Here is a 13,042-nt window from a genome sequence, read left to right as displayed (position 1 = left end):
GGGCAAGTTTTTTTTAAAATAGGTAATTTGATACTTGAGTGACCATTCTGATGCGATATATGTAGAAAATGTAGGAAAGCAGCAATTGAGCAGTAAATTGAACCAATCTCGGAAAACCGGAATTTGTCGAGTTTGGAATTCTGCGCGTGGCATCATAAACATTGTAAATAATCAAGAGAAGGTGATAGTTTTTGCTCATTTTACAATTTTTTTGGAAGCTGAATTAAAAAACCACTGGAAGCTGAAAAGAAGGTCATTATTTAGACTAGTTTTGGAACTTGAAAGTATCAATAAGAATTTTAATTTTGAGCTGCATAGAACGTACTTCAGATCAATGATGGGGCTGAGTAAGTTTTTTTGTGCCTGTTTTATGGGACTTTTGGTTGCTTGGGTACTCACATCCACCTGAAAAAAACATTTCATAAAGATTGAACTCACGAAAAAGTTTGTTTACTTTATTGGTACCGTATAATGGGGCAACATTGATCACCGGGGTATCTTCGATCAACATGAAATTTTTCCACATTATCATCAATAACTAGGTCTTAAGTTAAAATATCTCAAAATCCTTTTCTATGTTTAAAAACCTAGAAGTCGAGTTTAAAATTTTGAAAAGCTTGATTTGTTTTTGAAAATTTCAAATCATGAAATATCTATTTTTGCGAAGGCTCGCAAACACACACCATTCCTGATGAAGTCAAAGGTTAAGAAGCAAACATGTTGTTTAAAGTGAGAGTTCAACTTTTTTTTCTAAGTAAATGTATAGTTTTTGTTGTATTTTGAGGTATATTTTTGATATTTTAAAAATAGGGAAATTTTCCAAGAATATACCAGTCAAGGACAAAAGGCTAGAAACCCAATCAAATGGTAAAATTTGAAGGAGAAAATTAAACGGAAATAGTGCGAGGGCCTAAGGAATTGAAAGAAGGCAAATTGTATTTTTTGATATTAAAATTTAATAAAAAATGTTAAAAAATTTAGCCCCTTAATTCATGCAGGATAATCGTCCTTCTTTTGATTCTAATTGTTGTTCGATCTCAACACACTAAGGACTGCGATTTTGTTGAATCAAAGCAATCGAAAGATAATTTTTTTCAACCACGGTAAATAAAAAGTTCAAATACCAGTATTTCGATATTAACTTACTATCTTCTTCAGTGAGCATTTGATCAAGAATGGAAAACGCTTCTGAAGAAGGTAGTTAGTTGCTATCGAAATACCGGTATATGAACTTTTCATTTCCCGTGGTTGAATTGATGGAATCTTCCGATTGCTTTGATTCAGTTGAATCATTCATCCAAGTAGGCTCACAACACAATACAGCAATTTTGTATTTAGTTCCCGCGAAGAAATGTAAACCAAAAAATACCGAAATTCAGCATTTTATATCTCAGAATTCACTGGACCAAAAGGTACAAATTTCGTATATTTGAGCCACCGAAAGAGTTGTGTTCAATTTTGTAGAGTTTTATGATTAATTTTATATCATTTGAGTTTGTTTCGAACTGCCTTAGTGCCTTAGCAATGTTGTTATTTTGGCAACACAAGGCAAAACAAACAAAACAAAGTCATTGATCGATTCTTGCAAGCGATAGACGTGTCGGAGTGAATCATTGAGATTCGTAATAATCGTGGAATCACAACAATCGCATAGTTGGTAGAGTAAGCACAGAGAGCTGTTACAACGAAAACAAATGTTTCTGATTCGGCCTCCAGTGGACAAGACGGATTGGCTTAGCAAGCACAGATTTCTAAGGCTTCTGCTACTGATTGTTTGTTTTGATTTGACCTTCCGATAAAAAAAATGGCAGATTGGCTTAGGAAGCGCAGATTTATAAGGCTGCTGCTGATGATTGTTTGTTGTGATTTTACTTTCCGGTGGATAAAGATGAATTGGCTAAGGAAGAGCATATTTTTTTAAGATTGCTGCTGCTGTGTTTTTTTTATAATTTGGCCTTCCGCTGGATAAAGACGGAATATGCTGAGAAAGCGCAGATTTTTGTTTTGATTTGGCCTTCCGATTGAAAAACAAAAAAAAATATTGGCTGTGGAAGCGCAGATTTTTAAGGCTGCTGTTGCGGATTAATTGTTTTGATTTGGCCTTTCGGTGGGAAAGACAGATTTTCTTTGGGAGCGCAGATTATTATGTCCGATGCTGCTGATTGTTTGTTTTGATTTGGCCTTCCGATGAAAAAATGATGGATTGGCTTAGGAAGCGCATATTTTGTAAGACTGCTGCTGCTGATTTTTAATATTTGGCCATCCGGGAAAAAGACGGATTGGATAAGCAAGAGCATATTTTTAAGGCTGCTGTTGCTGATTGTTTGCTTTGATGTGGCCTTCCAATGGGAAAAGACGGATTGGCTTGGAAAGCGCAGATTTTTAAGGCTGTTGCTGATTGTTTGTTTTGATTGGGCCTTCTTGTGGTAAATGGTGGATTGGCTTAGGAAGCGCAAAATTTCAATGTTGCTGCTGCTGATGGTTTACTTTGATTTGGCCTTCTGGTTGAGAAGGTTGTTGCTTAGAATACTTTCAGATTGGTCCGGCTCTGGTAAACAAACACAGAGTGACAAGAAAAGCACAGTTTGGAAAGACTGTTATTAAGATTGTTTTCAGAATGTTCCGGCTTTGGTACGATGATAGGTTTATACTGGCAATAAAATATACAATTAAAACCTCAACTAGCAATCAACTTCAATTTCTTGCATCTTAGATAATAATTCATATTCTTTTCTCTTTTTTCAGGTAAAAACTTATTCAAGGAGACTTTTTTATCAGCAGTCCGTAAGTAAATTGTGTCTTCAAAATTCAAATTAATCTTAAATTGCTCTGAAGCAAAAAAAAAACTCTACCTTCAAAGACATGCCTGGAACAGTCTGAACATACAATTTCCAAAATGTAATCAATTCATTCGTCTTGTGCATGTTCCTGACAGTCAACAGAACTGAATCCGGGCCCTAAAATTATTGCGCCCAGTGAGGCGTCCTTAATGAAGCGATGTTCAATTTCTTTTTTTTCTCTCTCTTGATTTTGCTTGCCATTGCACACAATTTGAGTAACATCATCCAATTTCCCGATGGCCTAGTGGTTTGGAATGTCGTGTTTTTTTTCTCTCTTAGTTATTCGTCCAACCAACTAGTAGGAGGACCTTCCGCACAGAGCCTGTAGAATATAAATATATTCAATTTCGCTTTTCCTGACTGCCGCTGTTGATGTTGCTGTGGCGACGAAATTGGCGTAATTTGAACGAGAGAATCGGGCGGGACGAGGAATTCGGTGACGACTGCAGACAATTTCGGGAATGCCAATAACGGCTAGTGTCACTAATTTATGGGCATCAGATCAATACATTACAGATAGTTCATTCGCAAAGGGAAGAGATGAAAAAATGAACCAAATGTGTGGGGGTGGATCTGACAACATTTACAACAGCTGAAATCTACTTGTGGCTTTTGGTTGAGTGTAAAGTGAATGTTTTTTGTACTTTTGATCACATTGAGAAATAATGTTACAAAACAAAACTCCAAAATTCCTGTTTTGTAATGACAGTGTTGCTCATTTATGTTCATGAAAAAACATACAAACTTGTCAAAACTGACGAAAATGTTTAAAAAAATCAAATGACATATTGACAAAAGACAAAAATGAAAAAAATGACAAAAATGACAAAAATGGCAAAAATGACAAAAATGCCAAAAATGACAAAAATGACAAAAATGACAAAAATGACAAAAATGACAAAAATGACAAAAATGACAAAAATGACAAAAATGACAAAAATGACAAAAATGACAAAAATGACAAAAATGACAAAAATGACAAAAATGACAAAAATGACAAAAATGACAAAAATGACAAAAATGACAAAAATGACAAAAATGACAAAAATGACAAAAATGACAAAAATGACAAAAATGACAAAAATGACAAAAATGACAAAAATGACAAAAATGACAAAAATGACAAAAATGACAAAAATGACAAAAATGACAAAAATGACAAAAATGACAAAAATGACAAAAATGACAAAAATGACAAAAATGACAAAAATGACAAAAATGACAAAAATGACAAAAATGACAAAAATGACAAAAATGACAAAAATGACAAAAATGACAAAAATGACAAAAATGACAAAAATGACAAAAATGACAAAAATGACAAAAATGACAAAAATGACAAAAATGACAAAAATGACAAAAATGACAAAAATGACAAAAATGACAAAAATGACAAAAATGACAAAAATGACAAAAATGACAAAAATGACAAAAATGACAAAAATGACAAAAATGACAAAAATGACAAAAATGACAAAAATGACAAAAATGACAAAAATGACAAAAATGACAAAAATGACAAAAATGACAAAAATGACAAAAATGACAAAAATGACAAAAATGACAAAAATGACAAAAATGACAAAAATGACAAAAAATGACAAAAATGACAAAAATGACAAAAATGACAAAAATGACAAAAATGACAAAAATGACAAAAATGACAAAAATGACAAAAATGACAAAAATGACAAAAATGACAAAAATGACAAAAATGACAAAAATGACAAAAATGACAAAAATGACAAAAATGACAAAATGACAAAATGACAAAAATGACAAAAATGACAAAAATGACAAAAATGACAAAAATGACAAAAATGACAAAAATGACAAAAATGACAAAAATGACAAAAATGACAAAAATGACAAAAATGACAAAAATGACAAAAAATGACAAAAATGACAAAAATGACAAAAATGACAAAAATGACAAAAATGACAAAAATGACAAAAATGACAAAAATTACAAAAATGACAAAAATGACAAAAATGACAAAAATGACAAAAATGACAAAAATGACAAAAATGACAAAAATGACAAAAATGACAAAAATGACAAAACTGACAAAAATGACAAAAATGACAAAAATGACAAAAATGACAAAAATTACAAAAATTACAAAAATGACAAAAATGACAAAAATGACAAAAATGACAAAAATGACAAAAGTGACAAAAATGACAAAAATGACAAAAATGACAAAAATGACAAAAATGACAAAAATGACAAAAATGACAAAAATGACAAAAATGACAAAAATGACAAAAATGACAAAAATGACAAAAATGACAAAAATGACAAAAATGACAAAAATGACAAAAATGACAAAAATGACAAAAATGACAAAAATGACAAAAATGACAAAAATGACAAAAATGACAAAAATGACAAAAATGACAAAAATGACAAAAATGACAAAAATGACAAAAATGACAAAAATGACAAAAATGACAAAAATGACAAAAATGACAAAAATGACAAAAATGACAAAAATGACAAAAATGACAAAAATGACAAAAATGACAAAAATGACAAAAATGACAAAAATGACAAAAATGACAAAAATGACAAAAATGACAAAAATGACAAAAATGACAAAAATGATAAAAATGACAAAAATGATAAAAATGACAAAAATGACAAAAATGACAAAAATGACAAAAATGACAAAAATGACAAAAATGACAAAAATGACAAAAATGACAAAAATGACAAAAATGACAAAAATGACAAAAATGACAAAAATTACAAAAATGACAAAAATGACAAAAATGACAAAAATGACTAAAATGACAAAAATGACAAAAATGACAAAAATGACAAAAATGACAAAAATGACAAAAATTACAAAAATGACAAAATGACAAAAATGACAAAAATGACAAAAATTACAAAAATGACAAAAATGACAAAAATGACAAAAATGACAAAAATGACAAAAATGACAAAAATGACAAAAATGACAAAAATTACTAAAATTACTAAAATTCCAAAAATTACTTAATTACAAAAGTTACAAAAATAACTAAATTATACAAATTACACAAATTACAAAATTACAAATATAACAAAAATTACAAAAATACAAAATACAAATAATACAAAATTAAAAAATTTACAAAAATTAAAAATGTCAAAAATGACAAAAATTAAAAAAATTAAAAAAATGATCGAAATGTCAACTTTTTCCAAATAACTTTAATTCGGTAACTTTAAACAATGTTTTGCATTTTGTCAATTCTTACCATTTTTTTATCATTTTTCTTAGTTTCATAAAAATACTATGTAAATAAAATAATAGTTTCATAAATTTTAAAACTTAGGTTAATTCGGTCAATGTCGTCTATTTTGTCGATTTCGTCAGTTTTTTCCATCGAAGTTTATTTTGTCAATTTCAAATTAAATTTTTTTAATATGGTCAGTTTTGTGACTTTTGTAAAAAAAAAATCCAAATCATGTCATTTTGGTAACTTTTAACATTTTTTTTTTTTGCATTTTTCAATTCTGTCTTTTTTTTCGTTCTGCTTAATTTTATCAATTTTTAAATTTTGTCTAATTTGGTCATTGTCGTCAATTTTGTCGATTACGTTAGTTTTTTTTATTGATATTTATTTTGTCAATTTTATGTTGATTTTTCGAATTTTCATCATTTAAGCCAGTTTTGTCAATTTTTGGTGTTTTGTTTAAAAATTTTCCAAAACTGTAAATTTTATTAAAAATCATGTAATTTAAAAAAGCAATAAAATTGATATAAAAATACAAACTAGACAAAATTGTCAATAATAATTATATTGGAAAAATTTCAAAATTGAAAACTTAGCTAAATTGACAAAAATGCCAAATCGATTAAATCGAAATTATTGACAAAATTTTTCATTTGTCAAAACTATAAAAACTTACAATAAAAAAAGTACTTCAAGAAAAAAATTCAGTCTCACTTAAATTTTTTGTTTCTTATTCTTCCAAATGCTCAACATCACATTCAAAAAGGATTTGAGAAATTACACTAGGTCACAAAATTCACATTTTTCGAAATGCAAAGGATTTAATAGCTAATTTTAACCAATTTGTGTGCCCTGAATCTAAGCATGGAATTTTCTAACAGCTTTTGTTTTTTTTTAATATTTTTTGAAAATATTTAAATCATTGAAGAAATTTCTACTTGTTTTTCAAAGCTTTAAAACAAAGACAAAACATTTTATAATTAAGGTTTTAAATCAATTACCAGCTTTCCCAAAAGTTTAAACAATTTTATGTTCTGCATAAAAAAGTAATATAAGTTTTTTTGTTTACTTTATTACATTTCTAAAGAAGTTTTAAACCAAATTGAATTTAAGATATTTTAAAGCAAAAATCTTATCGTTTTGCAGGTTTCAACAAATTTCGTTAACTGAAAGCATTTTTTTTTCAAACTTTATTCAGTAATGTCAAAAAACTTGTAATAATATCTTAACAAATTTCTTGAACAGAATAAGGAGTTTTTCTCGACTTTTATTAGTTAATTGATCAGTTATCAAGAGTTTGTTTCACTTAAAACTGATATATTTTTTTGACTTTCAAACACAATTTCAAAAACTAAAGGTAATACAAAAAATTTGACAGTAAAATCTGGATCAGAACGCTTAAATCTACCAAATCAATCTCTAAATCATAGGAACCAAAATGCTGTTCCCTTAAGTTATCAATTAAATTCTTAAAATAAGTTTTTAAGTAATTCTGCTTTATGTCTAAATTCTTATTCATGTTTTTCATTTTAATAAATAAATAAATAAATTTTCTGTATTTTAAATTCTGTTTTTAGTTAATGAAATAGTTTGTCTTTTTTTTCATTCTTAATTTTTATGTTCTGAAAATAAAATCTTCTTGGAAGCCTTTAAAAAGCTATTTTTTATATAAGAAAAACATAGTTTCCACTATGAGTCCATTCTAGGACCCAATTTAAAATGACCAAAAGTCGTATAATAACTTACTCGAGTGCATTCAAAGTTCACATTTGGCTGAATAAATGGTACTCGAGAGAATTAACCACCATTTTTCGTAAGTACACTATTTAGACTTCTGAACGAACACGAGAAGTTCAAAGAAGTATCATAGAACATTTTAATGCGTTCTAAGCGACTTGCAAAACTCGAAAAAAATATATAACTGTCGTGCTTTCTAATGAACTTCTAACGAACTTTTTGGTTCCATGTGGAACCTCTAACGAACTTTTAAGTTTCATATGGAACTTCTATAGAACTTGTGTGTTGTTCAAGAAAAGTCGAAATTTTTTCACATGGTTTTTTTCACATTCGCCTACAATTTTTTAATGGCTTTCTTGACACATTCTTAACATATTTGTAGCAGGTTGTTTACTTTTTTTCATCCCGCCTACTCTAGAAAGATAACCCGTATATTATTTCAAATAGATGTTTTAAATAACATCGAAGCAGGAAAAAGCCATTTTACAAAGATAACGCGCTCAATTTTCATCTCACCGGTTCAGGTTCAAATCTTCAAAATATTAAAGAATTAGAAAATTTAAAGCACTTTAGAGTTCGAAGCAAGAAATGGCAAAAGATACCAAATAGAATTTTAAAAATCACCTAAAAATTTTAGATTTTGGAAATTAATGTTTCAAAATTCAAGGTTTTTCCTCTTTTTTTTTTGTTTCGATTATAGTCATTTTAACATATTTATGTCATTCGCGACTTAAAAAAGGTTTTTCCTCGTGTTTCGACATTGCACCAAGTTTCCGGAATTATGGGACCATCAATGTACGTAGTTTAGAGAAAAACCCCATCCCAGACGACAGAGAGCAAGTGGGGAGGAGTCGTAAACTTAGCCTTCATTAGCATGAACAATTTACGGTAATTTATGAATTTCACAGCTCACCAACAACGACAACCGGTTGCAATGTAGCCGTAATTCATCGGCTTCCTTACGCATGAACTGGCAACAATTTCGGCCGCCGCCCACCCGGGTGCTTGTTCAATTGCCATCTCCTCCTGGTAGTTGCTCATAAATTAACAATTCGCCCCGTTTGTGCTCCTCTAAGAAGAAGATTGCTGCTCACAGCCTCCGATTGGCCAAATCTGACAATCTGACAGGGCACCAGATTCGGATGAAGAAAAAAAGAAAGTTCATCGCCATCGGCATCCGTTATAAGGTTCTACATATATTTTCTGCCCAAAGAAGAGGAAGATTTTCGTCTGTGGTGGAGCAAATAACACAGCTCCTTTAGCCTAATTGAACCATATTTCTTCCGCCCATTTCCCGTTTCTTTTGCCAGCCTCGCATATTTAGAGCTACTTTTAGTAAGCAGGTCCAGATGGCGCAAGGATGGGCCATTGGAATCTTCAAGACGAGCAAATGTCTCAGCCTCCGAGCATAAGATGGGTTTGAGTACGTAGTATATGTTCGAATCAGATGGACCAAAATCGAACACGCGAAGTCTTCTCATCAGCAGGAGATGGAGTAAAATTCTGGTTTCTTCTAACGTCTTCAGGAATCAGGAGGCAAATTTACTTTCCCGAAGTAGATGTTTCATTGTCCTAGGACCTTCTTGAACAACCGGAAGGAAAAGTGGAGCAAAAGGGGATAATTTCCTCCAGCTACAACGGATGGAAGATCCGTTCAAGGCTGATTAAAAAAAGATATATTTTCCGTCCGGATTGGTTGCCCTCCATGTCATGTTTTTCGAACAAGAAGAGTAATCGACTGATGGTTGACTGGTCGTGTTGGAACATTGGAGGTCGTAATTTGTATCAATTTGACGCTATAGGAGGTAAATATTGAAATGAGTAACGAATAACTTTTTGATGAGCGCCATCAGATTTTGTATAGCCACCTTGTCCACCTGCTTCGCCGCAGAAAGGCAGTTTGCCTTGAACTGCTGCTCGTCCTTAGCAGTTTTTTTGGTCTTCTTTAGGTTCCGCTTGACAATAGTTCAATATTTCTCAATTGGGCGGAGCTCTGGCGTGTTGGGAGGGTTCTCGTCCTTGGGAACCACCTGCACGTTGTTGGCGGCGTACCACTCCATGGCGTTTTTACCGTAATGGCAAGATACCAAATCCGGCCAAAACAGTACGGAACAACCGTGTTTCTTCAGGAAAGGTAGCAGACGTTTATTCAAACACTCTTTCACGTAAATTTCTTGGTTGACAGCCCCGGAAGCTATGAAAATGTTGCTTTTCAAGCCACAGGTACAGATGGCTTGCCAAACCAGATATTTCTTCGCGAACTTTGACAGTGCTTGAAAATATCTGCTACCTTTCCCCTTCCTTTCGCCGTATAAAACTCCTGTCCCGGAAGCTGCTTGTAGTCGGCTTTGACGTAGGTTTCGTCGTCCATTACCACGCAGTCAAACTTCGTCAGCATCGTCGTGTACAGCCTCCGGGATCGCGCTTGGCAGTCGTATTTTGTTTATCATCGCGATTTTGCATCACTACCTTCTTGTAAGTTGATCAGTAACTCATGATCTTCATTTTTGCCATACCTGTAAAGTATGCATTTCAGTTAACTGATTGCTACTGAGTTAATAAAAAAACATTTTTTTTTTCAAATGATATCTTCAAATCTTGATACCAGGATTCCAGAGTTTGTTCATTAAAATTTTAAAAGATTTTGAGCAACTGACAATATCCTTTGTTTAAGATTCAAACGATAGGCTGGTCAAATAAGCTTGAAATGAAGTTTGTGTTTACCCTTTAATGCATGACTTTTTTAAATGAGAATTGCAGTTATTGATTCAGTGAAATAATAACACTTTAATTCGAATAACAAAATTCAACAGGATTGAAGTCGTTATTTTGAGTAATATTAAAGTGATGGCCAATCAAATTTTTAAAATAATTTTTGAAATTCTTAGTTAATTTCAATACCATTTTGCTAACTTCTTCAGAACCTTGTTGATTTGGTGCAGGAAGGTGTTTGTGTTTGTGGATTGAGATTTAAAAAATTGTTAGAATTTACAAATCTGACGAAATAACAACGATTTTCCAAAAACTACTTTAAAAAATAAAACAATAAATTTGATTTTTTCAATTTTTTTTTGCATACTTTGTTCGATATCTCACGCATGCATTAAAATATCGTTATGAAATACCATGGGCTAATTTTTTTTAATCTCTTGAATATTTTTTGGTGAATACATTACTCAAAACTATCCACGCGTTTTTGAGATATTTGGATTTTGATTAGTGTTGTTTTAAAACAACACTATGCATTAAAGGGTTGACTTTTGGTTGAACCTATTCTTTTGCTTCATTTTTTGCTTACATGAGAAGAAGGTAAGTAATTTATGAAAAACAATTATAACAATATCGAAATAAAATATCTGAATCCACTGAAAAGTGTTCAAAAATGGCAGACTTTGCATGCTTGGGCTTCCAATAATTTCATGAGACATTTTTTCAAGGTTATAAAAATTAGCAAACTCAATGGCTTTCTAAAGCAGTTTATTGTGATTTTGATTTTCATTCGAAAGTAAAATAGCTTTCGAATAAGCAGTCAAAAGCGCTAAAATTTTAGAATATATTTTGGAAAACTTTTCTTTTGTAAAACATCGAATAGCTTTTCTTGAGTACATGTTAGGTTTGTAGTTTGTTTACATGAAATTTACAGCAAGAATAAAGGAATACTAATCATTGAAAGTTATATTTTTTGTACTTCCAGTACATCTCTGATGATTTTCGAATAAAAAAAATTTGTTTTCCCATATAAATTTCCATACAGAATTGAAACTAACGAGTTTCAATTAATAAGCGCAACGGCGCTAATTCAGGAGTCAATAAATCGCTTCCAAAATTTCGATTTCTATTTCCAACAGTCTAATCAACTGAAAAAAGTGAGGCTGGGTCATTCGGCCGAAAGTCATGAGGCCGAAAGCCATTCGGCCGCAGGTCATTTGGCCAATGGACGTTAAGCCGAATGGGTTATCTGGCCGAATAAGCCCCTAGGCCGATTGGCTTATTCGGCCGAAAGGACGCAAGGCCGAAAGGATGTTCGGCCGAATGGTCACTAGGCCGAATAGTCATTAGGCCGAAAGGTCATAAAGCCGAATGGTTACTAGGCCGAATGGTCATCAGGCCGAATGGTCATTAGGCCGAATGGTCATTAGGCCGAACGGTCATTTGGCCGAATGGTCATTAGGCCGAACGGTCATTTGGCCGAATGGCCATTAGGCCGAATCGTCGTAAGGCCGAATCGTCGTAAGGCCGAATCGTCGTAAGGCCGAATCGTCGTAAGGCCGAATCGTCGTAAGGCCGAATCGTCGTAATGCTGAATAGGCCGAAAGGTCACTAGGTAAAATGGTCGGTAGGCCGAATGTATGCCAGGCCGATTCGACATATCAACGCTTGTTTGCATATTGGGGCAAATGGCAGTTAGGCCGAATGGTCTGAAGGCCGAATGGTTGTAAGACCGAATGGACGATAGGCCGAATGGTCGAATCCGACCTTGCATCCATTCGGCCTGATGACTATTCGGCCCAATGACCATTTGGCCTTACGAACATTCGGCCTATCGCCCATTCGGCCAAACTACCATTCGTCCCAAAATGCAAACAATCGTTAATATCTATGTCCTATCGGGCTGGCATTCATTCGGCCTAACGACTTTTCGGCCTAGCATCCATTCGGCCTTGCGACCATTCGGCCTTACGATCATTCGGCCAAATGACCTTTAGGCTTAACGACCATTCGGCCTATCGTTAATTCGGCCTGATGACCATTCGGTCTAATAATATTCGGCCAAATAACCTTCGGCCTTATGTCCCATTCGGCCTATTGTCCTATTCGGCCGAAAATCCTTCGGCCTTTTAACCCGTTCGGCCTTGCGACCTTCGGCCTAATATCTGTAGGCCTATCAGCCTGCGGCCGAATGTCCGGGCCCCGAAAAAAGTCATGCGTGGTGCAAAATTTTATAAATTTAAAATTTCCATTCAAAGCTTGCAGCGGCAATGACATTTCTTTTGCAAGCTAATTGCAAGCCAAAACCAGGCAAGAAATAACAAAAATCAGCAATCTCTTAAGAACATTTTGATATTTTTTCATTCAAAATTCCAAATCAAAATCCGAGAGCCTTAATCTCATTTTCAAAATCGCGTTTCAAAATCAAATCAGCCTAGGGATTTAGCTTTTGGCTACTGGGACATTTTTTTAACCGAAATTGCCAAATAATCATTTAATTATGTTGAGTTTGCAAGAATACAGAATAC

General features: G+C 32.7%; 1 protein-coding gene across 14 annotated transcripts in view; it reads left to right on the top strand.

Moving 5' to 3' along the window:
• LOC129757026 (glucose transporter type 1) overlaps window positions 1–13,042 on the top strand; it is an 875,183-nt gene that overhangs the window by 435,086 nt on the left and 427,055 nt on the right. The window contains exon 2 of one of the 14 annotated variants that reach the window (XM_055754113.1): window positions 2,746–2,784. The exons of the other annotated variants lie outside the window; for them this stretch is intronic. The gene's annotated coding sequence lies outside the window, so the exon portion shown is untranslated. The remainder of the gene's footprint in view (window positions 1–2,745; window positions 2,785–13,042) is intronic. 14 annotated transcript variants of the gene reach the window in all.

Source organism: Uranotaenia lowii, chromosome 3 (assembly GCF_029784155.1).
Source record: "Uranotaenia lowii strain MFRU-FL chromosome 3, ASM2978415v1, whole genome shotgun sequence".
Lineage (NCBI taxonomy): Eukaryota > Metazoa > Arthropoda > Insecta > Diptera > Culicidae > Uranotaenia > Uranotaenia lowii.
This window is presented reverse-complemented; position numbering and strand designations above follow the sequence as displayed.